The sequence below is a fragment of the Aphelocoma coerulescens genome, chromosome 10 (genome assembly GCF_041296385.1).
Source record: "Aphelocoma coerulescens isolate FSJ_1873_10779 chromosome 10, UR_Acoe_1.0, whole genome shotgun sequence".
Taxonomy (NCBI): domain Eukaryota; kingdom Metazoa; phylum Chordata; class Aves; order Passeriformes; family Corvidae; genus Aphelocoma; species Aphelocoma coerulescens.
The window spans coordinates 4,158,373-4,183,008 of NC_091024.1; the positions used below are offsets into that span (position 1 = coordinate 4,158,373).

At 40.0% G+C, this 24,636-nt stretch overlaps 1 long non-coding RNA gene across 3 annotated transcripts in view; it reads left to right on the forward strand.

Moving 5' to 3' along the window:
- Positions 1-24,217, forward strand: part of LOC138116626 (uncharacterized) — a 34,968-nt gene extending 10,751 nt beyond the window's left edge. Inside the window, exons 3-5 of one of the 3 annotated variants that reach the window (XR_011154250.1) lie at positions 176-285; positions 22,027-22,531; positions 22,662-24,217. This is a non-coding gene — a long non-coding RNA (uncharacterized lncRNA). The remainder of the gene's footprint in view (positions 1-175; positions 286-22,026; positions 22,532-22,661) is intronic. The other 2 variants (XR_011154249.1, XR_011154248.1) reach the window with 2 other exon arrangements.
- Positions 24,218-24,636: the final 419 nt, after the last annotated feature.

Consider the following 24,636-nt stretch of genomic DNA (forward strand, 5'->3'; position numbering starts at 1 on the left):
TTTTACAGCCTAATTGAGTTTCATGGGGTTCCTTGACAGAAAAACTGGGAGTTGCCAGTATTCTGCTTTTCATTGCTGTTGGCCTGTACTTGAGGAATAATAATGTTCATGAGAACTAGAAAGAAAATGGCCATCCCACACAATCATCACATCTCACAAACTGATCCTCCTGCAGTTCCCATTGTCTTCACCCACTTTGTACATGAAGAGAGGACAGATACTGCTGAGGAAGGGTGAAAAAAGCCTCAAAACCACAAGGATGCCAACACCTGGAAGCTAAGACAGGCAAGTTCAGATTTGGCAGCCTGGATACTGTGCACCCACCTTTTCCTACTGCTGTGCTCTTCTGCCTGGGAGTGTGGTCTGAGCCCCTGCAAAAGAGGTGTTTGGGATTCCTGTCCCCCCTCCAAACTCCCCCAGGGAAAACGCCTGTCCCTCTTCCCAGTACCTGCACAGGAGGTGGGAAGCAGATGGGAATTTTTGGGTGCACTGCAGAGTGTCTGTGCTTCTATTTCTGACTGACATCCCAGATGAATTATTAGAATTTATTGTGTAAGAAAGTGCAGATTACTCTGTGTTCAAATGAGATGTGAACTGCCTCAATTAAATCCCAAAAACTGGTTTATTTAAAAAAAACCAAACCAAAAATGCTGAAATTTGCAGGGTCATAGTCATAAGGAAAAAATGTGCGATTTGTTTAAAAAAAGTATACAAAAAACCCCCCAATTGTTTTCCCTAAATTGATTGCAAATGTGCAAGTATAAGTAACATTTGGGTTTCTTTAACAAACTCCCAAGTGATTCAGCAGTTGCCAAGGTAACAGGGCTACTTTTAATAACAATAAAGCGTATAAAACTTCCACACTTCTCATTGTCTGAGATAATGCTGCACTGATGCTGTAACAACATTATTAGCATGTACTTTCTTTTTCTCATTGAGAAGCATGTCTGGTTCATAAATTGCCTGTACAGTAGCATCTACCACAGTGGGGTCTGGGCTCATCAGGGCTCCTGGACACTGCAGTGATGTGAAGAAATAAAAGCATTTTGTTGCTCCAAATCCATTCCTTAGAATGACCTTTTTGATTTTTGCTTTCTGAGGCTGTCATTGTAGCATGTGTTTGTCCTTTATTAGTTAGCTGAGTATTACTGATCTCTTTAATTCAAAGTATCAGCATAAGCAAGTCCTGCAGATGGTCTTCAAGACTAAGCTATACCTCATAAAACATTGAGAATACTCTTTTATTATTCATGGGAAGATGTGCATTACTAAAGAAAATTCAGTTTTTGGTACTAAAATATTGTTGTTCTTGCATGTTTTAGAGCTGCCCTGCTCAATTCTAAATGGATGCCTTCTGTTGTGAACTTTGGCAGATAGCTCAACGTGGTTACTCTGGATATAAACTCCTAGGTCTGGGTGGATTATTTGCATTCTGAATACTTGACCTCTTGTTTCATTCTAACTGAGTTTTCCACCTTTCTGTCAAGATTTTGGCACTTCACAAATGACAGGAACCTGTTTCCCCACTTATTTCTGCAGTCAAATCTGTGATTTTTGAAGATAATTTTTTTCCTCTGGTCTCTGTAGTTGAGGAAATGAGTATTTTTATTAAAAGCTCAAAAAAAAAAAAAAATTCAAGTGTCCTTCACTGGAGTTATGGGTTATGCTATTTTCTTTTTAAAAAACAACCCTCTCACAGCTTTTTAATATTTTAGTTTTGAGGAAATTGCATTGAAATTACATGAGTAGCTATAGTAAACTGTGTGCCTCCATCCTGGGTCCTGGTTGCACTGGAGATACCAAAGGTTAATCTATGTCTCTGAAGGCAGGCTATCTTAAATTAAACAAACCAACCCCCTCATGGGCTGAAGACGTGAAATGTGGAAGAAGGAAGCACTTGCCCATTTCCAGCCTTTGCCAGTACTGACTCCCTTGACTGGTCCTCTCTCACCAACACTTAATGACCTCAGGGGAGGTTCACTGAAGGACTAAATGAGAGTTTCTGTCACCTACAGAAGAGTCAGGTTCAAAGCAATAATGAATTTTTGAATCTAACAGTTAGTGAGAATTGTGGAGTGCTCCCAGTAAATGTGAGATCATTCTTCTGTCCTTGCTTTGGTTGTGCAACACAGGTTGTGTCTATAATGGAAAGACAGGATACTTTAGTATTAAAATTGAGTGCGTTTAGATTTGTATTTTTAACTTTGTCAAGTGGCTTTCATTACACAAAATAAGAGGCTGCTTTATCTAATATAATTTTATGAGCATATTTTATCCATGACAGCATCTATTATTCAATATTTATCTTAGGTTAGCTATGCTAATAGAGACAAACTTATCCTGGGGCAGAAAGTTTGGTGAGGACCTTTTGACCCAGTGAAGTCTTTCTTGTATTTGGCCTATGTGCAGGAGTCTGTTCTAACTTGATTTTGTCACTCAGATTCTCTTTTGCTTACTCGAAGATGCTTTGGGGCAGGGATTGTCTTTCCTGGTTTGCTCACACAGTACCTAGGACAATGTGGTCCTTGTCCCTTGTGGGGCCACCTAAGCTGTGTTGTAAAGCAGGTAAAGGGTTACTGCAATTGAGAAGCATAGCTTGGGAGCTTATTTACCTATTTTTAAAGAATTCTATTTCCAGGCAGGTAAAGGAAGAGCAGAGCAGCAGTGACCATTAATCATTATTATTTTATCCACTCTGCTGCAGTCTATCATAGGAACAGACTGGATCAGAGAGTATAACTGACACGATTTACTGCCTGAAATACAGCAATACCAATTTAGGCTCTGGACAAGATAAAGAGTTTATTAATCTTTTCACCATTGTTCTGCCAAAACTTATTTTTAGGATAAGTATCTGGTGGGCTGTATTTTAAGAAGTGCAGAGCAGTTTTTTCTTCATAACAGTCTTCATTCCTTAGGATTGCAGTAGACAGTGCTTCTGCTTTAAAAAGAACCTAAACAAAGCACTCTCTAAAACAAAATGATATCACGTTCTGCCTCTCTGTCCAGGCATGCATACACCAAAAGTGAAAATCTGCCATTTCCAGATGAACTGGTTGTTTGTTAGTGGCCAAAGACTGATGTAATAGCAGACTGATGAATTCAAGATGTAATTTTCCCCATCTTTATGACTTTAATGTTTGGCTGACATTCATCCTCCTGTTATCTAGTTTTGCCTCAGTGCAAATATTATTGATAATATTCCTTATATAAGAGAGTCAGTCCATAGTCTTCCATTCTTTATTTCACTGCAGCTGTCTGTTGAGTGTGTTAACACAATGAAGTCTGTGGCTTGGCCCCGGCCTGCAGCAAAAAAGAAAAGTGTGTTTTAGGTTATTTTTTTCCTTTGGCATTTATTGGCAAGGAAACAAGTATTTTAAGGTATTTTGAATTGTCAATGTGCAATTCCTGTGCTCAGCACTCACCTTCTGAACAATGGCCTCATTCTTTTCCCTTCTTTGCTGTCCGTGTCTGGGAGCTGATCTGCTAAGGAGGTGTCACTGGGTATTTTATCTGCTAATGTCTGTGATCAGCACCCTGTCTGCCAGGGCAGACACTCCACATCTCACTTGGAAATGCAATGTCTGCAGCCAAGTGATGCTGGAAAGAGACGATCAGGCAACGTCTTGGAGAAAACGGGGCTTGGAGGGCTAAGAGGGAGAGGTTTAAGTCGGTGTCAGATGGTCGAATTACTATTATTTTAAATTGTAGTTGGCTGTGAATGGAGCACTGGTACTATTTAGATGTTTTATTACAGATGATGTAGTAAAATACCTGAATTCAAGAGATGCTTAGGTGATGTTTTGATCAAGTTTCAATCAAAGGTGATGCTGTTTGGGGCCAGAGCTGGAAAATATTGTCCCTTTATTTTTCAATGGCAGATGAAATTTGCTACCCTTATAGATGCTATTCACTGCTTTAGCACATTTTGTTTATTTTCAACATGAACTGCCTATTAACTGTTCTCTTCTGCTATCTGCCTTTTGTGGTGGGTGCCTTGTCACTTGGCTCACAGCATGACTTTTTCCTGGATGGGTGGCAGGGTTTTTTTTCTTTACTGCTTGGTTATTTTTCTGAATGACCAGTTATAGATAGATCATTCAAGCCATTTGAAGTTAACTTTAAATAAATGCTGCATCTTGTGGCATACTGATATCTATAGAACTGTTCTTTGGAAATCCTTCAAATACCCTTTCACCACCTTACCAATTAGTAACAAAGAGCAGCACAAGCCAATGCTTGTATCATTGAAAACACTTGCTAGCAATTGATTCTAGAGTTTGACCAGCTCTGTCAAACAAATAAAATTTGCACAGATCAGTGGAAGGTAGTTATTTTTATTAAAAAATAATTCAAGTGACTCTTAACCAGCCTAAGCCGTTCTGTGCTGAAGAGATATAAAGTCTCATCGTGAAAGCTTGAAAGGGCTGATTATGAGAGCAGCAACCCCTTTTACCTGAAAAGTTAATTAGGAGACAGGATGGACTGGTCAAAGGGTCTAGACCTGTGCTGGGAGCAGGAAGTTGATGTACTTCAGCTTTCATGGTGTTGGAATACGGAGAGATGGTGGTGCTGAGAGGTGCTTAGTATGTGTAGACAACAAACTACTTAAGGCTGCAAAGTATTCAGGAGCAAAGATAGGGTTGAAAAAAGCTGTCTAGCAAGTTGAGATGTCTGAGGTTCATTACTGCTGTCACTGAGTGGGGTAGTTCTGTTTTTCAAGGTTTCTTAGAAAATGTTTTCTATGGCCCACCACGCGTGGTCACGCCAACTGCCTTAAAGAGAGCCTGTGACTGGAATAGGTAGAGTTGTGAATTTTGTCTGATCATAAATCACTTCACTAAACATGGTGTGGCAGTTAGTGATGAAGATCAAAGATCTTTGGCAACTGCATGTTGTTTCTGCCACTAGGTTTTTTTAGTAATATTATAAATTACCTTTTAAAAGAAGTGGAAAAGGAACCAAGGATAACCCTTCCCAGTTACTCTCAGAGCACTGTTTGCTCTTTAACTTGGTAGTCATTTAAAAACAATTGTACAGGGATTTAAGAAGGTAATTTATCCAAGGAAATTGTTCAGATCATTCCCTTTAATCACTTGAGTATGATAAAACTAGGTAACTGGAGATTTTTGTTAAAAAAAATGGTCATGATTGGGGTAATACTGTTACTACTATTTATTGTTAATGATTGAAGAGGCAGCTTTGAACCTTTGAACTTTGGGAGTAGCACTGATCGAGCTTTGATTTATAACTGAGTGAAATAAAGCTCTGTATTCCTGATAATCTCACATGCAAACAAATAGATTAATTCAGAAGAAGTCTGAGATTAAGAACTGAGATGAAAATCTGGCTTAAAAATATTTTATAAATTTTACTCAGGAAATGGGAACTATATGGCATTAGTGTGTGCCATGCAAAATAACTACATTTTCTGGGAAAAAAAGGTAATGCAGAAACAACATCTGTGGTAAGACTCTTTGCTGTTCTGGTGTCTCTTGTACCTTGTACCTGTTGTGGTCTCCCTTGCACTACTAGTAAAGAATCTGAATGCCAGTGCTGAACTTTGAGTAAATAAAAAAAATAGCAACTCATTGGGTCAGTAGAAGGCTGCCTTTTCTCCAAAGGCCTCTCTGAGACCACTGAAGCCAGGTCAAGGTAGCTGTTGTGATTTCAGGATGCCTTTCTAGCTGTGATGGACAGCTGTTTGATTTTGGCTTGGGATGGTTTCTCTAAGGAATGAAAGCACAAATAGTCTGGAAGGAGGGGGGGAAGTGATCTACTGAGTGCAGTCACAGGAGAGGTTTTGGGACTGTGGCAGGTGGTGGGTAAGGAGCAGCAGAAGAGGGCACTTAAGAGTGAGGAGCTTATGCAAAGAGCAGGGATCCCCCAGCCAAGCCTCAGGCATGAGAGGAAAGGCTTTTGAAGGATTAGAGTGTACTGGGGAGAACTTGCTGCAACTCAGATTCTGCAGGAAACAGCCAGAAAACTTTTTTTTAATATGGTCACTTCAAAATTCAGTCTTGCTTTTTGGTGGAGTTTCGTGCTGATGACATGGAAAAATGTTGCATTGGTTCTTTCTTTGTGTGACCCTTTTTGAAAATGTCTGTGTTTTTTATGTGAGTGTTATCTTCTGCAAGCAGTGCTGTCGAGCCAGCTTGTCATGTTGTTAGGGAATTTTGGACTGGATGGTGGATCATACTGGTATTACTTCTGGCTTAAAACCCTTGGGATCTGAGAGAACTGAAACATGTTCCTCTCCATTTTCCTGCTCAATCTACAATTATTTGCATGCTTTGACTTATTTCTTTGTGTGTGTTTTGACTTATTTCCATTTTTTTTTTTTTTTTTTTTTTTGCACAGGAGCCCCCTGGGTACAAAGCAGATTGCCACAGACACAAAATGCACTCCTATGGCTTATCTTCAGCCTGTTTTCCCCAGGCTGGAGAGCAAGGCAGTGTCCCTGCATTGCACTTATGGCAGGGCTGTGTCTTGGCATTTTTCAGATGAAAAACCATCCTCTGCCCTTTATTCTTAACTCCAGAGACTTGGTTGGGTTTTTTCCCCTTTAAGAAGAGAGCTGAGCAAGCCCCCAGTGTACCCGAACTCAAAGATGGTGATATTTTTCCTTCATAGGTCTGGTTGAATATGGCTTTCAGGTTTTTTCCCCAGTATTTATTCCCCAACAGAGTAAAGTACTTGCTCTTAAAAAGCTGCACATTCCATTGGAGAGTTGGTTTCTTCTAGGCAAAAGGTGAAACGGAATTTATACAGAAAACCAGTAAAGAGCTTTGAAGTGCATACAATGAAGTGTGTCAAAGATGTCTTTTTACTTAGACTTTAAGTAATCCAGATTTGAACTTTAACTTTCTGCTGTTTCTTTATGACATTCAGATCAGAAAGATAGTGAGATTACACCAAAATGCTTTTGTGTGTTTGTTATTCCAATGTTTCTTGAAAGACTCGTACTGTCAAGTGTATTTGTGTATGAACTGTTCTGCTTTTCTTTCACTTGAATGGAGGCTTTTGTTTCAAAGGCCAGCACAAGTATGACTTGAGTATCCTTTTGTGAGGCATTATTGTAAATGAGTTTTTTTACTTTTTCAGGAAACTTCATGTCTAAATTTCATTTTCTGTAAATAAAATTGCCAGGCTAAAGGAAGAAAAATCTCGTCTTTCAGTCCAGAGAGATCTTTATTTCCATAAAATTGCACACCTATAATTATCAACCAGTGTTGTAGCTGTTCAAGCTTTCATAACTGAAATGTTCATGCCCCTGATTATCTAACTTACAGTAGCAGAACAGGCTATTTAAATCTTTGTGATAAAGTGAGTTGAGCATCATGGCACTTAAACCTCTTGAATACTAACGGATTTAAAGCACAGACTTTTTGAAATGGTGCCCACTCATCCTCTTGCTATTCATCATGCTTCTCTGGCTCCTTCTTCTCTAACCACTGATAGTAGTGCTCAAACATCTGGTCATTGAAAAAACAAGAGTGAAAACACAAGTATTTGATTTAAGTGATGTGTGCAGTGCTCTCTGGGATGAAAGGAATGCCAGAAGGATGTAGTACAGTCTTATTTGCTCAAGATACTTAAGGCTCTCCTGGAAAATTAATTTAGTAGCCATTTTTGAGGAGAGGTGTGTTTTGAAGGGGGGCTGACCAGTGATGGAGTTTTTTGTGTTCACCACACTGTGAAAATCTGTAGCTGCTGATAAATGTGAGGCTGTTGATCTCTGTAAGGTTTATAGTCTGCTGCTGCTTTGCAATACTCATCTCTCTGCTGCCACTCTGCTCATGCCTGGGAACAGACTGCATTTGAATTTTCAGAAAAGTTGCAGTGCATTGGTAGGATGGGCACAGCTGCTGCTTCGACTTCAGTAATTCTTCAGAGTAACACTTGGTTTGCAGGGAGTTATCTGCAAATAATGAGGAAAATGTAACCACATACACCTTCTAATAATGTGACTCAACTAGCTTCATTGTTTGAGATGATTACTGTAAATAGGACAAGGAACCAATATTTACTTTTGCTTTAATATCTTCCTCATGATTCATAGAAGCTGGCAAAATTAGAGAATAATTAGAATCTTATTCCAGTATAAGGAAAGTTGTATTACTTAGCATGTGGTGTTTCTCTGGTTAGCAGGAGGAATCTGGTTTAAAAAAATGCTTCATCCTCACCTCTTGGTGAAAATGAAATATTACCTCTGACTTTGGTGTGGCTGCTGTTGGAGAATATGTATGAATAGATAAATTGTGCTGGAAGCATGGCCTACAAAGTGGTTTTGGGATCATAGGATAAAAGTTGCTGTATGGATGTGAATTAAGTTATCTGATAAACTGTAGCTCTAGGGCAGGGATGAGGGTTTTTGGCTAAGGCAGCTTATTACACCCCTTCTGTAGGCACTAGAGCACTGTATATCCAGTTCTTCCTGGCTGATTAACTAACCTGAGTGATCTAAATGCTGCTTTCTCCTGCTGGATGACAGGCACTTCTTTGGGCACATGTCACTGTGATAGCTTAAGGGATACCCTTCCAGTGATATCTAATAGGTTTAGAGTTTGCAAAAATGAATATTGTGGTCTTGACTAAAAAAGACTAAATGATAAATACCAAGGGTTGAAATACTTAAAGCCCTTCCTACAAGTGCTCTTGTAGGGTAGGTCAGAGGTAGGAAGGTGCAGAACCAGAATCAAATATTGCTGCATGATGGAGCCACAGCACCTTTTTTCCTGTAGAAACCCTCTTTCACTTACTCCTAGGATGCAGGGTTTCTCCTGGGGGGTGATTCCCATGCTAATGCTTTCTTATTTTCTGTCCTATGCTCCCTAGCATTGCCACTCTTCCTTGTTTTAGTCTCTCTAAGAATTTATCCATTCTCCTTTAGAACCTGAATCTCAGTTTTACTCTCTTCTCCTTTATCCCGTGTTTTCCTCTAAATATATTCATTTCAATCCTTTAGTCTTCACTTGCCCTTAAAGGTCTGCTGACAACAAGTTTCATGGAAAATCTAGATTCCAGCTCGTCATCTGGGCCTGCTTAGGAAAGAAGAGCTGCATTAGCAACTGGAAGCTCTCTGTGTGCTGTGCTCTAGGGAGATGATACACATGAAAAAACTGCCAAGAAAAGATTAGTCAAGGTCAGGGGCAACCTAGCCTGGACTTGCCTGGGTCAAAACATGCCTCTTATGTCTTAAGTGCAAGCAAAATATCTATTTGTAATGTTTTTCTAAGGCAGGGACATTTTGATTTGCATTGTTGCAAAGCTTTTTTTGGCCGTCGGTAGAGGTAGATTGCTCTGATCAGATTCTGCTCCATGAAGATGGCAGATGGGTATCTCTTGGGTGATGCAATTAAAATCTACCTCCAGTCCCTTTGCTGTATCTACCAGCAAGCCAGTGGCACCACAAGCAGCTGAGGTTTAGGGCTGTGCAATGAGTTACACTTGTGGTCGATTTCCTTCTATTTCTGTGGAAGGCTGATGTATGAAATTTGTCAGTTTGGGAGCCCTGGAGCTAGGAACGTGTTTGGTCACATCTGCTGGCAAGCAGAGGCCAGTGGGGTATGTAAGTGAGAGTCTGGCCATGGGTTCAGGTGACTGCTTTCCACAGTTGTTTTCTCTGGCACTGCCTGAGATGACAAAGTGGGGAATTTCTGGAAACCTGTTTTGCTCAGTCCCAGGCTGCAAGGGAAGGGCATTCCCTCCCACTCCTCCTTTCCTTCCTCTGACAGTCCTCACCTTCTCTGTCTTGCCTTGGGGCTAAAAGGGGTCTGGAGAGGAGAAAACTAAACACCACAGGAGGAGCAAAGTTGTATGTGGGGTTAGGTAGAAATTAAAATGGGGTTATCTGGAGGATGGAAAGGAAAGAAGAGCAAAACTGTTCTCATTACCTCAGTTTTGGTAATTTTATTAACTCCATCTATACACTAAGAAAGCAGGAACCCTGCAAATCTTACCTTAGAGCACCTTCACAGGCCTCAATCAGTACTCGTTCAATGGATTACTAATTGAGGCTTGTGAAGGTTTGTCAGTCAAGGCTCTCGTTTACTTGAAACAGCACAAAGATGCTTTGAAAGAATATATTGTTTGTCATTTTTCCATTGCAACCTGGCCCCTCTCCTGGGTGTCTAAACATGGAGCCTGTTACAACTGCAAAGATGCAGCACTGTGGTTCAAGGAAAAACAGCCAATATTGATAAAATTGTCAACATCCAGAGAAGAATAAGCAAGAAGTTATTTATTTACTGACTTTTAACCTTATTTTCTCACTGCTGACTGCAGCTAACTTGCAATTTGTTTGATGTTAAATAAAATCTATTTGTAGGTCTCTTTTGTTTGGACAGGTATATGCATGGTTGGTCACTTTGAATATCATGGTGTCAGTTTATAAGACATACAAATCATGGTTTTTTGGCTTTCCCTAAAGTGTTCTGATCTGATAATGTTTCTACCATTAAACTCATCAACAGGATTATTCCTGGAAGATGAACAAAATAGTTTATAAAAGCTTTATGCAAATTACTTCCTTTAATTTGAGTGGTTTTGCATGAAAGTTTTTTTTTTTTTTTTTTTGGTGGTATTTTAGCCAAAAATAAGCTGCTTGCCAAGCTCCACCTTGACCTCTGTTTACCTTTGAGGGCAGCCAGCTTCTCTATTCATCATTTTATGCATTGAAATTAATGGGTTCTGGCTGGTTCAGCAGAAAATGTCTAGTTTCCTGAAAAGCACCCTGGGAGGTTGTTTTTACAGTACCATTCCTGCTCAAGCAGACATGGCAAGTACTAGAAAGTCTCACTCAAGCTGCCCTCTTGGGACTTCCAGCTCTGCTTTGCAGACAAATGTATTTTCTGAACTTTTGGGTTCCTATCCTCACTGAGTCTCTGAACCTCTTTTGAAGCCTGCCTGTTCTTACAAGAAACCTTAGTAGAGAGGAGGTTTGTTTATTAAAGGATATATCAGACTCCTTCATTTGCAGCCAACAAAAGCAGCTCTCTTTTCCCGCCTGTTCTAATTGATTTTTATTTTTTATTTATTGTTTTGAAGTTAAACAAGCCATAGATTAAAACCCCTTCAACCTACGCCTCTAGATATTTTTGCCACATAGTAAAAATGCAAGCACTAGTGCAAAGAAAAAGCAAACCACTGAAGCTTGGAGTGTACTGCTCCTGCAGATGCTTAGCCTGTGCCTACTTAAATTGTTCATGACTGCAGCTCTGCATGGGCTCTGCTGCCACTGCTCTGGGTTTGGGAAGTTGCTACCAGCAGTGGCAGCCTCGGTTCAGATGGAGGTGGCAGCCATGTGAGAAATGTAAAACTTGTTTTGGTGCAGGTAGGAGTACCTGATTGAATATAAAAAAAACCCCCAATGGATTATTTTTCAGTGGGTTCAAACTCCTCCTGTGGAATGGTAGATAAAGCAAGACTATAATGTCATGGCTCCAAACAAACACATCATTCCACTTTTGACCCCAATTCTTAAACCCAGAGACAAATGACAAACAAAAACCCTATTAAAACCCTAAAGTTTTGAATTTCGTCTTAAACTTCAGCATGAGCTAATCCTTGTAGTGTTTTCAGTTTGGTTAGACTTTAGCTAATTGTCAGTCTTTCCTTTGTCCATCTACTTCACTACTGCTGGCAGGATTTAATGAATTTTTAAATGTATGTCGTGTACAGGTCAGGTCACTTAATAGAATATGAAATATCTTCTTGAGAGAAGAAGCTTTTTCTACAGTCCCATCAAAGCCAGTAGAAAAGAAATAAGTTATTTTGTCATTTATTTTGGGCTGCAGCACTCCTGTAGACCACAACTCAGTTTGAATCTGTAGGAAATGCCCAGTTGGATCTGTGTAGGTTTACAGGCCTTTTCACACATCTGTACATGGCAGGCTTTAGGTCTTGCTCAGCAAAGCAATGAAGAGAATGATCCTGTGCTGAGTGATCAGGTCTGGTTCCTGAGAAGGTTCCTGTGTCCCTCTGGCCAATCCAGGGCTGGCACTGGGTCTCTCTTCCCCATAACCTTCATTTAAAGGTCATTACTGACCTCCTGGCTGCCTTCCCCCAGTGTGGGGGACATAGAACTGCTCTATGTGTCCCTGTGCTTGGTATTCTTCAAAAATGTCAATAGGTCAGAGCCAAAGCTGGGTGGAATCACTGACATTGGGTCCATATTTATTCCATATTTATTCCATATTTATTCCATATTTATTCCATATTTATTCCATATTTATTCCATATTTATAAAAGAAAGTTACATTTAGGAACCAAGGTGGGAAGAAGCTGTAGATCTTCATGAGGAGACTGGAACAAAAGGCTGATCATGAAAATGAATGGAGTTATTGTGTGTGCAGAGACTTCTTTTTGAACAGATAATATTTTCTTAATTTCTCAGAGCCCATAAATTTATGCCTAATCTTGGCATAGAGCAATATCTTTTTTTTTTTTTTTTTGTTCACAATGGAAGTTGTTTAATTTATTAGCAAGGAGATAACTTTGTTTATATGCCAAGAAGCTGTCTTTGGAAATTATACAGTTGTCTGCATTTGGTGTTGCTAGATAATGGGATTATGTGAAATTTAAAATATACCCATCACTACTGCATGTGAGTGATGACTGCATATGCAGTGAGATTTATGGGGTATGCTACAGTTTGTGTAGTATTGTGACCATTTCTGTGATATTTAACCAGCAGTTGCTTGGCTGAGTATTTTAAAAATCATAAAAAAGGGGTGTTGGGGAGAAGTTGTTTTACCTAAATGTTATTTGGCTTTCATAACACCTAATGCTTTGAGGTCTTGTATCACACACCATGCCACACACACACCTTCCCCCCAAGCACTCCCCTGGTAATGTGTGAGGAATATCTACCTATAGGATTCTGGTAAATGGCTACGCTTTCTGAAGGAACTCATAAGATCATATGAATTAAAATGGATAAGAAGTGTAATCTGAGTTAGTTCTGCTGTAGAAACTGAATCAGTCATTAGTTGTGAGGACAGAGCACTTTGAAACAGCCCATTAAGGCAAGAGATTGCCCAATTAGATATTCACGTGGCAGTTAAAATTGCATCAGAATGTTAACCACTTCCAATTTTTAGTCAAATGCCTTTTTCAACTTTGACTGAAATGTTCTTAGTTCTTGCTGCTGCATGGCAAGAGAGAAAAAAGTGCTTGAAATATGTGTTAAAAATAACCTAAGCCCCACATCCACATTAATTTCATGCCAAGTTGTTCTTTATGTAATTTGAAAGGGCTGTGATATTCAGCTTCAAATATTGAGAAATTTAAAGGGAATATGAATATGCCCTTATAATATTCCCATATGAGCAAAAATGATGCAAAGATTTCCTTTGTGACCTGAGACATGAACAAATGTTTTGAACAAATGGATCTTCAAAATTTTTGATGCTTTTCAAAGTTTGAGATTTTTTTTTTTATTATTTTTTTTTTATTCCTAAGGCAAGGGAAAGAAATTGTAGTCAGACATTCCAGTTTAATTAACCTTATTTTAAATGCTATTTGTAATTCTCTTGAAGAAATTACAGCAATCACTTGAGGGGGGTGGGTCTTCACTCTGTGGTCTACAAGTGCTGTTAAATTCAGTCTCCTGAGAACTCTTGCATTTGTCTGTGCTGTTTTGGGGTTTTTTATTTTTCTATCTTCTGGTTGTTTTTCCCTTTTTTAAGCATTGCTTTAGTAAACAGACAGTTGAAAAGTACCTTGGGCAACTGGAGCCATGGATTCTCCAGAGAGACACATCAGTAGAGTAGTGGCTTTCAGTAAGGCTAATATGAATAAATTAGACATTATAACTCTAGAGCCAGATATTTGCAATTGTCTGGTGAAAACAAGACGATAAAGGCCCAGGTGAGATTTCCTGGAAGTCTGCATTGGTGCTCTGTGCTCCTGTATGTGCCACACAAACACAGTGTCCAGGATATTAGAGCAGCTCCTTTGGGAATGGCAGCAAATGCTGTAATTCTGAGCCTGTGCTAAGAGATGAATGCTTGCAGGGGTGGCTGTTTTAACTAAAATGCCAGGGCTGTTGGGTTTAGGAGTTGCTCAACATCTACAGATACTTCTAGAATTATAATCCCAGCATTGCTGTCAGGGCTATGTTCAGAAACTTGTTCCTAAATGTTAATAGGAGTACTTAGATTTAGTTAATTTGAACTGTCTGTCTTGGAAGTTTTGTTTTGCAAAGGATCAACCTGAGAAAGGCTTTACCCCAAATGTGGGGAGTTTTTTTGGTTGTGGGGGCTTTTTGACACGAAAGTGGGGGGAACTCCTTTTTGCAGGCAGTCAGTATGTTGATGTTACTGATCCTATAACATTTAATGATATTTAGATACAGATGCTCTCTAGGGTAAGGCAGGTCTTCAATGACTGACATTGTGGAGCATGTGCATATTTTGTTTGGGTTTGGCCTTTATGTGCCAGAATTTAATATGAAGAAATTAACAAAACGGGCTGTAACAACCCTATTTGTGTTTATTCTGGCAAATGAATTCACTGTACTTCCTCAAAGTCATAAGGAGAATTGGGTGGGAAGAACTGGGGATGATAAGTGTTGTCATTATTTTATGTCTAATAGAAATAAAACTTGTTTGTCCCTTTACTGAAACTGTTATTCTCTCACTTGAGCAGAGAACTTAAGAATCAGCCTTTCATAATTTAAATCCTCTGTTGTTTTAAAAAGTGGGCAATACTCCCTTTACCAAAGAGATCTAAAGGAAGTGCAGCTCAGTGGAAAGATGGCAAGTGTAGTGTTACTTTTTTGTAGTTTTCAGTAAAGGATTGGAGTGCTATTATCACATTTGTATGTGATATCTTATGAATTAAAGGCCAAATTGTTGGGGTGAGCAGAGGTTTGATGATATTTCAAGTTTGCCTGTGATAGCATGAATGCAGGCATTAGGCTGAACATCACAGAAGAAAAGTAGTATGCCAAGTTAGGATGTGTAAGAGTTAATATCCATAAGATCTTGTGATGTCTGACTTTAAATATTTTATTTTTTCAACTTTATAAAATAAGCGAAACTTAAGGAAAGATTTTCCTATAACACAACTGAAAAAAGCATCCAGTATATGGTTTCAATTTAATCACTGCTAAAACAAACTGATATAAGCTGTGGATGCTATTAGATTGTGGCAATAAGGGAGTCCTTCACTGGGCTACCTACGAAAGTCAAATAACTTTCTGGTTACTTTAGATTTAAAAATCCAAACTGTAGTGCAAGGCACTCTAGTAACTCCTTCAGTGAGAAAGCAATGATTGAAAAATATGGGAAAATCATTCAGACTTATGATGAAAGATTTACAGGTGCAGTAACTCTATGCTGGAAGTGCAAAGATGTCTTTCAGTCATCATTCAGATATGTTTCTACCAGAAAAGCAACACAAGAATTGTTTAAAGGTAATAGAAATTGTAAGTAGTATGTGGAGAACATAACTTGTATCTACCAGTATTGGATGGGGAAATGGAGATTGAAAGCTTTAAGCAGACTTTAAAAAAAAAAAAAAAAATAAAACCTCTAAGTTTAAGAGATTCCTGAGGTCTAGAATGTGACTAACATATAACGCCTTCACTTGAGGGGTCAAGTAACATACTGGAAAACTTTAGACTGCACTGTTTGATGTCATTCACGTGGAAAGTCTTAGAAGCTGTTTTAAAGTTTAAGTGAATTTTAATGGCCCAAATGAGAAAACACTTGGAAAAAATGTCATATGATTAACTGTTTACCTCCTGAAGTACAAACCAGTCCCTTTGGCAGGCTGCAAAGCAGTGTGAAAAGCCAAAGAGATCCTTCCAGAATCATGAAATCTCTGAGGAAAGTTGTGTAGAGATGATGCTGGGCATTATAAAGTGCTGGCAGCTCTTCTGTTGTCAGTGTCTTGCTGCTCTCAATAGAAGCCAGATGACAAAAATCCTGTATTGAATATGCTTAAATTCTTTACAGATATTAAAAGAATGGGGTATTGGTTTCATGAAAAACATAAAATTAAAAACCTCCACAAACTGAACAACCCAATATACTTGGTGGGAAGGGGAGGAGGCAAATGACTTGGGGCCAACTTCAGAAAGTAAATTGGAACCATCAGTAAGCCTTACAGGTTCTGAAGGGTCTCTGTAGTGTGAGATTGTAGGATCTATGGTGAAATCCAGGCTTTACACGTGTACTGTAATTGCCTCTGACAATGCTGTACAAAGCAAGGATTTCGAGGCTAGAAATCAATGAAAAGGCACAACAAATGCTGAGGCCTCCCTGGCTGCAATCAGATACAGGAGATTCAGATCATTTAAGTTTCTGCTCATAAATTGCAGAACAGTCAGTTAGGAAGCTATAAAAGGTGGGAGCCACTTTAAAGCATCGTATATAACGGGTGAGATTCCAGAGCGTGCTGCCCGGGAAAGACACTTTCAAGTGAACATAAAAATCCTTGAAGTGCTGATCCCAACATGCACAGCTGCAGCAAAGAAGGCAAACAGTGTTACTGCCAGAGGACTGCAGTGTAAATAAGGGAGCTGCCATTCTCGTTATCTGTGGGTTAGAGCAGGAGCACAGGGTCTGCTCAGTGTATCTTTGACAGGAAATAGCCACTCTTAATGGGATATGAGGGAGATGAATCCAACTGGCACCATAAATCTGGGAGGTGTTGGTAAGCGTAAGGCAATTAGGATCCTTTTCACTGCAGAAAGGAGACAGTTTTATTGCTTCTTTTAAAGTGTATTTCTTTCCTAAGTGATATAGGTGCCTGTTTTGAAACCGTTTCATTTAAATACAGGAATGAGTGATGGAACATAATCTGAACAGGATAAGCATTCTGAGGTTTTGAGTCAGCTATTTTACACAAACATGATCCAAGCCAGCTGTATGACAGTTTTAAATAATTTAAAGTAGGGTTTGGTGTGTTCGCCCCTAGTGCAGAGTGCAAATTCAGGCTTCAGCTGCATGGGCAGCGTTGCAAAAGATTTGCTTGGTAGATGATAATTAACAGCTCCAAACAGTGCATTCCCTCTTCCCCTGCTAATCTCGGCCTCCAGCATATCCCACTTGCCAAATCCAGTGATAATCTTTTGGATGCAAGTGGCATCTCTTGGATGAAGCACTCCTGGGTAGCGCTGGGCTCTCCAGGCCTCACGGAATGGTGGTGGAGGAAAAGGCAGGTGGGAAGGGGAAGGATGTATGCACCAGCTTGTGAAAACACTGGCAGAGCTGATATTTGCATTTAGCTTGGAAGAACTTGGTTTCCAAACTTCAAACTCCCCCCCTCCCCTCTGCTGGCCCAAGATCTGATGAAATGGCTGAAGGCAAGTTCACAGCTCTAATTAACAAGGCAGATAAGGTGCTCTAAAGGACTGAGCTAGGCACTTCCTGTGCCAAGAGATGCCTTTCCTGGGGCTGTGTTGGTGTGGTTTGGTGTTTTTTGGTTTTCCTTTTTGAAAAAATCTAGGTCCATGCCCATTTGATGGACAGATCTGCTAGAACATTCTACTCTATAAGCTGGTACTTGTTCTTTGTTTTATGACATGCTCGTCACCATGGTATCTGAGCTCTGCAATGGCAGCTTGAGTGTCTGTTAATGCACACAAACATGGATTTTTCCATCACTTTTCCCAAAAGGCCATTACCTATTTTCCTGTACCAGCTGTGGACTTCACTACAGATTTAACTCCCACCCCCTGCCCTACACCCCAGCTGGAGGAGCAGGTTTATTCAGTTTTCTCTCTTTCAGAACTGTGCAAATTCCTCAATAAATGGGCTGTCACACTCGTGTGCAGCATAAAACAAAGTGGTTTTGTTCATATACCCAGAATACAAATGTATTGCTATCTGCAAATTGTTTAAATTCTTCATGCTCTGCCTTTGGAAAGTCTATTTTAGGACTGTTGTATATGAAGTCTGTGCTATGGTTCTTAGTTTTTCCCCACCCTCTGTATTACAGCTTTACATGCAACCCAGATGCTGAACTATTATGGATATTTAGTCATATATCAGTGGTAGACCAATTTAATGTGGGATGCTGAGGATTTTGTATTGCTGATTCCTGATCAGATTTTCCTGAGCCTAAGAATAAAAAGGATTTTTACTACTATGCAAGAGCTTCAGATTCCCCTGAATCTGAAAAACGTTTATTTTCTTATTCACCTTGCTGGTAGTGATTTCAGTAATTCCATTCTGATCTTAACAGCACTTTTCTTACTCTGTTGCCTACGTATTTCTGATCCTTACTGGACCATCCTTAATGCTGAAACAAACACTAATGAGGGGGACTTATCCCTCTGGGCATGCCTGGAGGTACTGGAGGTGTAAGCGTTGTCAATGAGGTAGCTTGTGAAAAAACTATGACAGCTTTTCAGGAAAAAGTAGTTTCTTATATCCACAGGAGTGCACTGTGTAAATCAGCTGTTTTCACTTGCTGAAGTTGTATGGAATGATCACACTGACAGCTCATGGGGCTGGTCTCTAGTTCTGATTCCTCACACAACCCTGAAGCATGGTTAGTGAACAGAGCTTCGAGCTGCTCTGTACACCACTCCTCACATCTGATTAGAGCTCTCCCCCTGAGAAAACCAGGGTTATAAAACTCTTGGTTAAGCAAGGGTTTCACAAACCAGAAATGGAGAAAACTGAGTAATAGGAGAGTGATACAAAATTCCCCTGTAACTTCAGGGAACCTCTGAGTGGAAAAATTCCAGAAGCCAGGGGTATCTGGCTTATGGTATTTTTATTTGTTCTTTAGAAGAAATGAAAAATTGCACTTAGGAAATGGAAGATTCAGAATACAGTAATACAGACTTTGGGAAATGATCAAATGGAAACTTGTCTGCAACAAATTGCTTTAATGATCAGCATAAATGTGTTTTAATTTGGATTAATTACAGCCTGGGAAGACTTTGCTCCTAAATAAACTTCAGGAAAATGTCATCCATAATGAATATACTAAATAAGTTTCAGTATAAATAAATGGGTCATGGCTCTCCTACCCACTGAAGACTTGCTGTGTTTATAAAATGCATACAAAGCCCTGCATATATACTGTACCTTAAGGTATTTACGTAATGACAAAAGATCACTTTTTCATTTTCCAACCATCACCAAGGGATTGCAAAGCAATCAAACTTTAACAGCCAATTAATCTCTCTAGATGATGTTTGTGTAGCACTTAACCAGTTTCAGTAAATTAGATCCCTGTGGGCTGGGCTGTTACATTGATAGAAATGTTACTGCTAGCTGGAGGCATTCATTTACTAGTTTGTAAGAACAGCAGTATTGAGAAATCCTGAGCATATGGAAACAAACTCTCTGCACCTTTTAAAAAAGAAATGCTGTTTGTAAAGAATAGAAGGTTCTGGGACTGGCCCAGCATGGAGCCTCACTAAACTAAAGCAGTTTGTCAGTTCTGTTGGATTGGAGAGAGTGGTGTTAAATTCCCTGTAAGAAACAGAAGAAATCCATTGGGAGGCAGCTGTGGCTAAAGAAAGATAATTCATTGCAATAGCATCCACTTAAGCAAACAGTTAAAGGAGCTGGTTTGTTTAAAATATTTCACCTGTGCATGTAGGCAAAATACATGAAAACAGTTTTTGGAAAATAAGCCTCCAGGAGTTCAGAGTTTTCAGGGCACATAAGATAAAAATCTATCGGAAAAGTATCATCTTGAAATTAAGCTGGAAAGTTTTTTCCATGTGTTGGTTCAAGGCATCTGCAGTCGCTCTCAGGCTCCCTGTGTGCCAGTCAAAGCCCACAAAGCACAGCTGCAGAGCTTCATGCCTGATGTCTGTGTACCTGTGGCAATAGAGCTGCAGCTCTGGGGCACTGGGTTCTCTGTGTGCTCCTCAAGGGTTTCATTGCTTCATGACTGCTCTACTAGGTTAGTGTAAGGGTTCCCTTGTCCATTAAGACTCCAGAGAAGGGTTCTGGGGATGAATGGATGAGTTCAGCTCTGTCTGCTCCTTGCTGTAGTCAAATCTAGCTGGAAGCAAGGCAGGTGAGCAGTTCTTGCTTGCTGCTGCACTGGTGTTGCATTCAGGGTGCAAAGCGGGGGAAAGGACACGCTTGGAAGTGTTTAATTAACAGTTTCTGATCCATGGAAATGTCAGGAGGGCTTGAGGGAGGAATTAATTCCTGGCAGGATGAAGGCATTTGGTAAAAGTCTCAGTCTAGATTGTTGCCCTTGGAACAGGTGTGTGGAGTCAGTGACAGATGGCTGGCATCCCATCCTGACATTGGCACAGGGGATGTGGAAATTCTGTGGGTGGTTGGCTTTTTCTGTAAGGGTCAGGAAGCCTGTGGTAAAAACTTGGTGTTACCTGGGAGCTGTCAGCCCAGGAGTGTCATGGCCTACACTGTCACAGCCAGTTGGCCAGGCAGTTGGTTTCTGTATATTTTAATGGCTGGTGAATGTGCTCAGGGTAGCTGGATGCTTGCCTTTGAAAGGACAGGCTGTCCAAGCCCTCCTCAAGCCTGCAGTGGTACTTTGGTTCCCAAAATTCATTTGTTACAAGGTGTGTGTGAGTATTTGAGGTCTATAGAAGCTGTTCACCATTCTGTGGGTGTTTGCTGAGGAAAGTCAGGGCTATGAGCACCTGCTGAGAAAGGCAGGTGGGAGCAAATAGGAGCTGCCCTTTTGGACATGACCTTCTGCTTTGTTCCTTCTGATAACTTTCACTGTCACACAGTGGCTGCTGATGTGGCCTGGCCATATGGTGCTTAGCAGGAAAAGGTTTAGTTAGATTATTAGACAGGCAGCACGTGCAGTTGCAAGGCCAAAGAGATGATAAAGGAGGTCTCATCCTGTATCAGCAATGTTGCTGATAATGGCCTGGAAATTGAGGAATGGGTGAGGTACCTTCAAAGGTCATTGACTCCACCCCTTTTTGCTCTCTTATTCATAATTGACCCTTACTTCTGCTGACCTCTTGTAGGTGTGACTGTTCAGTGCCTTTCAAGCACAGCTCAGGACATCTAATTAATACAGGGGGATTACAAGTTTCATCTACAGTTTTAGGTTTTTCATTGGGCAGCTGGAAGGATACTGGAGAAATGCCAGGCATTGGTTTACTTGGACAATGCAGCAGCTTTCACAGAAGGAATGAGATGGGTGTTAAGGTAAGTAGAAAGCAGCATAGGGTATGTGGCTACAGTAAGAGCAAATGTACGGGCTCTGTCTCCCAGCATTTTAGCAGGACTTATGCTGCAAATGTGTATGTTGAGAAATTTTAGCTGAAAGCAAAATAGGAATTTCACTCCATGCTGTAACAATTGTGGGATTTGCAAGAGTGGACAGGAAGGTTTTTGAGTGTGGATATTGTGGTCGAAACATAGTTTAGAACATAAGGAAGCCTGTAGTATAAATGTGCTATTCATTACAATTTTTCAAAAAAGATGTGGTCTGAATGGCTGGTAATGAAATGCTTTCTTAATGCAATGATTTTCCTTGCTGTTTAGATGCACAACGCACAAGTTTGGATAGAGGCTCTCTTTTTTTGAGAACAGAGAAATGACTTTGTGTATTGAGTAAAATTACAACTTCCTAAAATGACATGCTGAGAAAATAAATGTATCTAAGTGATACTTGGCTCTAGGGGTGAAATGAAAGAACAAAACTACAGGACTTTCTCCAGCCAAGGGAAGTTCTGACAAGGTCATATAACAAAAGCATAATAATATCACTCTGGGTTTCTAGTTATCATTTCAGTATGTGCTCTGACCAGTGAAAGCATTGCTAATTTTGTTTTCCACAGCTGTCCTCCATGTCATGAGTTTGTATTTTTGTATTGTTGGATCTTGCTCTCTTCCAGATATGCCTGTTTTTGGTTTCTTCCACAGTAATGAATAGTTTTGAGACTGTTAAAATAATCCTGTGTTTCCACTAGAAGCAGTCTACGGAATATTTCTCTGCAATTTAATATCTGGATATAACTTTGAAAGGTTATACCACGTATCTGCTAAATATCTTCACTCTGCAGTGCAGGCAGGCAAATGCATTTGATTTTTTTTTTTTTTTATGCCACAGGTTATAATCAAGCACTGTCAAAACAGGACTGAGTGGTGCAAAGATTCAAGAGGTGATGCTTCCCCCTGTTCAGACAGTAGACTTTTGCAGAGCATGCTAATGGGGTGTGAAGCTGCAGAGGGAAACCCTGTGACAGACACTTCTCTGACTCTTTGGGAGGTCGGTGACTTGGGAGACTGCCAGCCAGGAGAGTACAAGCTGACCCACTGCTTCTGTCACCTAAGTGCCTCTTCCCACTCTTCCCCCAATTCCCCCCCAACCCAAAGCTCGAATTTATTGAATGTAATGACTTGTGGAAACCTTTAACAGCCTGTTGTTGTCCCAGGCAGGGCAGCTGGTGTCTCCTGGAAGAGGTTAGACATACAAAATCCAAGTATATGGTGCAGGGTGCCTTAGGGACAACTAAACTTCTGCTGAAGTTTCATCTGCAGGACCAGTCCTGGAGCAATGGGCTGGTAATGTCAAGCAACCTTTAGGCAATCCTCCTCAGTGCCTGAATTAGCAAGTAAGTGTCGTACCAGTATTTGAAGCATTTGCTTTCCATTTTCTTCTGTCAAGAGACAGAAAATTTGACTCCTAGCAATCCCACAGTGCTAACATTTCTTTTTCCTTTTTTTCCTACTACAAATTTACAGCAAAAACAAACCAACCTACCAGATATATTTTTATATTATCAGCCCTTCCCCAGAACAATTTTGCTTCAAAGCCACTCATTATAAGCTGGAACTGGCAAAGCTCAAAGTTCCAGTCTTTTATTCTCAGCCAGAGGGTCCACATTTCTCTGTCTCCTTGCAATAGCTGTTCCTGCATTGCCTCATGATACAAAGAAAAATGAGAACTTTTTGACCTTCCTCAAAAGTTTTTTACTTTCATGGACAGATAGTACATGGTGTCTTTAGCCCCAACAAGGGGCCACACTAAATGCTGCTTCCTGGATGTGCTCAGCACAGATCAACAGAAATCTTTCACTGCAGGAAACGCTGATTTTTGGGTGTCATTCCCCTCTGCCAACTCAGCGGCAGCTATGGCACCAAAAGAAGCCCTTCTGCTCACTCAGCATCTGGGGTGGAATATTTGCCAAGGGTTTGGTTTTGGCCTCTTGGTTTGTGCCTACAGTGCCCAGGATTCCCAGAGGGTCTCACAGCCAAACCTTTCCTACCTTCGGGTTGTGGAGCCCACCACAAGCCAGGTTTTGTTGGTACAGTCTATACCCAGCAAATCCTACAACACCAAAGTTTCTTAGATTCTTCCAATGCTCTGCTTACAGCCCAATAAGATCAGCTTTTGCAGATTTCAGGAAAGCAAGCAAGCAAGCAATTCTTACCAAAGTACAGCAATCCTGGGAAGTAACAAAAGAAAAGGAAAAATCAGATGTGAACAGGTGGTAAAATTGTATTTGCAATCTTCTCCTTTAGTCATATAATATACCAGCCATCTCCAACCAACTCATTTTTATCACATCATACCAGACAATGATATATGGAGGAAACATTAAAAAACAAATAGATACTAAAAAAATCCTAATCATGGATGTGCAGATCCAAAATAATTGAGGATGATGTGCATGTACTAAGTAGAGTTAAAAACTAGAGGATGGTGTGTGTATATACACACACACACACACATATATAATCTAGGAACTCAATTTAATTTTTGCATACATTGATTCCCCCATGTCCTTATTGTTGTTTATGGAATTCTCCAATTACTAACTCCACAACTCATACAGCCATGCAACAAAAACGTGGTTATGTTGCATATGGGTACATAGCAGAATGTCTGTGGAATAAAGTTTGCTGATTAAAATCCTATTTTAAACATGCAATTAAAAAGTCTTCAGTAATATTGCAATTAAAATACTTGTAAAATGCATCTATGCTAGGAAAAAAGCTAGAAAACTGGAATGAATATGGTATTCTGATCTCTTACTGTACAGATGTATAATAATTCTCAATCTGTTCTTGCCTGGGCAAGTCAGAGTCTGTGCAACATTCAAGATTAATTAGAAGGAACACGTGTTCCTCATGGACAATGTCATGTCTAGTACTATATGTAAATTAATTCATGTCAGCAAGGGCCATGTTGTGTCATGACTTTTTTTTAGGTAAAGGATGTACTATTTTTTGACTTCAATTACTACAGATTGCCTATTGATTTTACAATCTCTGTTGAGAGGTTTTATAAAAATAAAACATCGGGCAATATGTAAGTTGGTTTTCTGCTGGGTTTTTTGTTGCTGTTTGTTTGATCTCTTCCAACTAAGAGAAGCCATAAGGTATGAGCACACTCTATTCTGTTTGGGCATCCATAACATGAGCACAGAGTGGTTCTCACAAAGGCTCAACAACAGCCACCTCTCCCCAGCTTATCGCCTTGAGGAAACAGCACTGCCTCCCCCAGCCAGCACAAAACAACATCACATTACACTTGCAGAATCCAAGGTCTCAGCTTTAACTGTCCTTTGATCTGCCATAACAGAAGGAAGTGTAAACCAAGATCAAGTTTATTAGCTACAGATCAAAGTGCAGCCTGGTTCTACCCTTTCCAATTGCAATTAAAGACTGGAGGTAAATTTCTGCTGGAAAATTATTACTTAGAGATAGATAGGTT